Here is a 5,000-nt window from a genome sequence, read left to right as displayed (position 1 = left end):
CTTCCAACTCTTCTAGTGCCTTGTGGATCCTAGCTAAGAATTTGGTGAAATAAAGTCAATTCTTTTTAGTGAGGTATCATTTGCACCGATTCGCAAGGGTGCCCTTTTAGCTTGGAAAAGTTTCGTGATTGCCGATTGGTTGGACAAAATAATTCTAACCAATCAGAGAGCAGGAAACGTTTCTGAGCTAAAAGGTCACCGCTACGAGTCAGTGCTAATGCGCCTCATTAAAAAAAAAATGAGTATAATTTCTCTTGGGGAGTGCGAAGAGCATGCCCAAACAATCTCCATCTACCCCTGTGATCTCATCCACATATGACACTCGAGTAATCTCTCTTATAGTTACATTTCTAATCCCGTCCTGCCATTTAACTCCCAATATCCTTCTGAGGGCTGAGTTAAGGATTACCTGATCAATATTTTAGTTGAAACCGTTTGTGTCATCACTCTCCATTTGGTGTTGAATGATTCTAAATATAATCAAAGACTCGAATGTCTTTATTATAAATATTTAAGTAATTTCTTATTTTAATTTCTCCTTTCCGATGACTAAGTTTATCTCAAAAGCCACTGTAGCTATCTAAATGTAGCTTTTTCCAAATGGCAAGGTAGTAACTTGGGAAAGTGAATGATATATTTCATCTAATTCCTTTCTGGATCTTTATTCTAAGTAATTTCTTATTTCAATTTCTCCATTCCGATGAGTAAGCTTATCTCAAAAAGCCACTGTAGCTATCAAATGTAGCTTTTTCCAAATGGCAAGGTAGTAACTTGGGAAAGTGAATGATATATTTCATCTAATTCCTTTTTGGATCTTTAGGTCGTTTACATTTAAGTCTAGGATATATGAATTTATATAGTGTACCTCCACCGTTTTCTATACCACCAATGAAATGGGATGTTTGACATAACGAACAGAACAGAAAGCCTTAAAGGCTGCTCATGAATGGCAGAGGCAAGGGACAGTGATATAGCCTGATCAAGCAGGATAATGGCCTGAAGACTGACCATATATGCAAATGATCAGCGCCCAAGCCTCTTCTCCACCCAAGCTAGGACCGAGTAGGGCCAGGCAATGGTTGCTGATGACTCGGCAGATAGACCTGTATGCTCGCCCAAACTCCCAATTTTGTTAGGATTTTTTTTTTTATCCATTTCTGAAAATTATCAATGCTTTTTTTTATTTTTTTTTATTTACAAAGAAATAAAAAGTATACATTCCTATATAAAAAGGACACAAAAACTCATCTTTAAGATATTTGATGAATTTTAATGAAATGACTTGATTTCAACCTGTATTTTAAAAGAGGCAACAAATTATTATTGGTTCGCTCAAAAAAAAAAAAAAAATAAAGAAGAAAAAAAAGTGGTCTGACAATAGAACCTGAAATCTATATGAAACGTTCAGGAAAAGCATGAAACTTTCTGAACACTAAGCGATACATATTGATACTGCGTGAGAATAACAGGTTTATTTACAATGGTGCCAAATTATTCATAAGGCTTTTTATCTAACAGGGTTCAACGTTTCTGTAATGTTCAGAAAAAGCGGCAAAGACAATGCTTGACATGATATTGGTGCCCATTTGATTAGATAAGAACAGATTTACTGACAGTATTGATAGATAGGAACCAATTTTCTGACAGTACTGATAGACAAGAACAAATTTACTGACAGTATTGATAGATAAGAACCAATTTACTGACAATATTGATAGATAAGAACAGATTTACTGACAGTATTGATAGATAAGAACAAATTTACTAACAATATTGATAGATAAGAACAGATTTACTGACAGTATTGATACATAAGAACAGATTTCTGACAGTATTGATAGACAAGAACAGATTTACTGACAGTATTGATAGACAAGAACAGATTTACTGACAGTATTGATAGAGAAGAACAGATTTACTGACAGTATTGATGGATAAGAACAAATTTACTGCCAGTAATGATAGTATGATGAAGCATTTACTAATAACATTATGGGTGATATTTTACAATTTTTGAAAACTAACAGAGTTTTGGCCGTTTGATACACATATTTGAAAATTTGCAACACATGGCAATTTGCCAAAAATTATTTGAAAATTTACATTTTTCTATTTGGTAAAGGTACTTGGAAGTTAATTTACAATGATATTTGAAATACATAAATAGAATCGGGATATTAACAAAGTATTATTGAAAATTCACAAGCATTGGTAACGTAAAAAAAAGTCAAACCTAATAAATTATTAGCAACTTGACAAAAAAAAAAAAAAGAAAAAAAAAAAAGCAGATTACTGGTTATTTAATTTAGTAAAGAAAACAACTTTATCAATAATTTGATAAATGGATAATTTACCATTTAAGAGCTTATAAAAATTACTAATTTTATCATACCGACATTCTCGTATACTTTGAATCCAAAACTTGCAAATTTTTCCCAAGCCTTCAACTTGCTAAGGGAGTGTTCAGTTGCAAGTAGGAAAATAACTCGACATCGAATTTAACAATTTTGAAGAATATGACAATTAAATTGGTTATCAAGTAGCTTATTGCTTAAATAAACAAAACAAAAAAAGTCATTATTATCAGTGTTCTGTAAACTTTCAGTAATCAAGAAGCTTCTATAATTACAAAAAAAAAAAAAAAAAAAAAAAAAAGATCCCTATTGTCAATAGCCTGAAAACTACCTTTTTCTTCAAAAAAAATCCCTATTGTCAGTAGTCTGAAAACTACTTTTTCCTACTAACAGATACTTCCATGTAACCTCTTCATTAAGATAAAGAAAGGAATGTTCCTAGCTAATATCTAGTCATACGAAGAAATGAAAACGAAAAATTGAAAAGTTTTCCAGTTCAATACTAACCTAATTTTTCAAAATGAATATGCATAAACTAATTAATTTCAATTTGATAACTAATAACTTTCACTTAACAGATAGCATTTTCTAGATAATTCCTTTTTTTTTTCTTTCCATTTTTTAGTTCCCATGAAGTAAAACGTTTAAACTATTGCCATATTTCAGTCAAAAGTAGCCAAGAATATCAATGAAGAATAAAAGTGAAAATTAATTATTAAAAAATTACTAAATGATATCATAAAAATTCCAGACTAAACTATATTTATGAACCAAAAATTTTCATTTAACTATGGGCAATTCATAATTTCAGGCAGAAGTAGCCAAAAATATCAATGAAGAATAAAAGTGAAAATTAATTATTAAAAAATTACTAAATGATATAATAAAAATTCCTGACTAAACTATATTTATGAACCAAAAATTTTCATTTAACTATGAGCAATTCCTAATTATGAACTCACAAATCACTTGCCATGTTTCAGGGTTGGAGTAATTCTAATTCAATTGAAATGTAATTAATTACAGAATTTTGTGTAATATTATTTATAATTGAAAATTAAATTTGAATCATTTTAATTTAATTAATTACAGACTTTCATGTAATAGTATTTGTAATTGAAAAATGGGATTCAAGTACTACTAATAATTAATTACAGACTTTCGTGTAATAGTATTTGTAATTGAAAATGAGATTTAAATTCTAATAATAATAATTAATTGCAGACTTTCGAAAATCAAATTTGAGTAATTTTAATCTAAGTAATTACAGACATTCGTGTAATAGTATTTCAATAGAAAATGAACTTTTAGTAATTTTAATCTAATTATAGGATGATGTAATTTAATTGTAATTACATAAAATACGTGTTAAGGACCAGGGCCCAGATGGTTTGAGGGTTGTTTATACGAGTTAAATTTTTCTGGTGCTCCAGTTATTATTATTATTATTATTATTATTATTATTATTATTATTATTACTAGCTAGGCTACAACCCTAGTTGGAAAAGCAGGATGCTATAAGCCCAAGGGCTCCAACAGGGAAAAATAGCCCAGCGAGGAAAGGAAATAAGGAAATAAATAAATGATGAGAATAAATTAACAATATATCATTCTAAAAAAGGCAACAACGCCAAAACAGATATGTCCTATATAAACTATCAACAACGTCAAAAACAGATATTTCATATATAAACTATAAAAAGACTTATATCAGCCAGGTCAGCATAAAAACATTTGCTCCAACTTTGAACTTTTGAAGTTCTACTGATTCAACTACTCGATTGGGAAGATCATTCCACAATTAATTCCTGTTAATTAAATACAGTATTAAATTATTCGAAAAATTCCCAGCTATTTATGAGGGTTTTATTTTTTTTTTTAGCTCCAACAAAATCAAGGCTTTTGTTTATGGGAAATCTATGATATTACAATGACCAAACGAAACCAAAATTTTAAATTTTTTCTTTTCTGCTAATGGTGGTAAGGACAAAATTACAGTAAATTAAGGAAAATTTAATTAATTGTTTGCTGCTACCGATGTCACATGAAGAAAAACACAATTAAAATAGTTTATCTAGACCAAAACAGTCATGTATATATATATTTTTTTTAACTAGACTTTAGACTTGTCTATTGAAACCAGGACTTACAATTCTATAATAACTGCTCGCTTTGAATACTCCATTCACACCACCTATAGTGTTTATCTTGACCAAAACATTCATCTTATATATTTTTTTATACTAGACTTTTCCATTTTGAAACCAGGACTTACAGTTCTATAATAAATACTCACTCTGAGTAGTCTATTCACACACTTGTATTGAATGCTTCAATTTATCTAAACTCCTCGCTTAAATCTTCCTCCACTTGTATTGAATGCTTCAATTTATCTAAACTCCTCGCTTAAATCTTCCTCCACTTGTATTGAATGCTTCAATTTATCTAAACTCCTCGCTTAAATCTTCCTCCGCTTGTATAGAATGCTTCAATTTTTCTAAACTCCTCGCTTAAATCTTCCTCCACTTGTATAGAATGCTTCAATTTTTCTAAACTCTTCGCTTAAATCTTCCTCCACTTGTATTGAATGCTTCAATTTATCTAAACTCCTCGCTTAAATCTTCCTCCACTCCAAATCTCTCAAGA

Source organism: Palaemon carinicauda, chromosome 17 (genome assembly GCF_036898095.1).
Source record: "Palaemon carinicauda isolate YSFRI2023 chromosome 17, ASM3689809v2, whole genome shotgun sequence".
Classification (NCBI taxonomy): Eukaryota; Metazoa; Arthropoda; class Malacostraca; order Decapoda; family Palaemonidae; genus Palaemon; species Palaemon carinicauda.
This window is presented reverse-complemented; position numbering follows the sequence as displayed.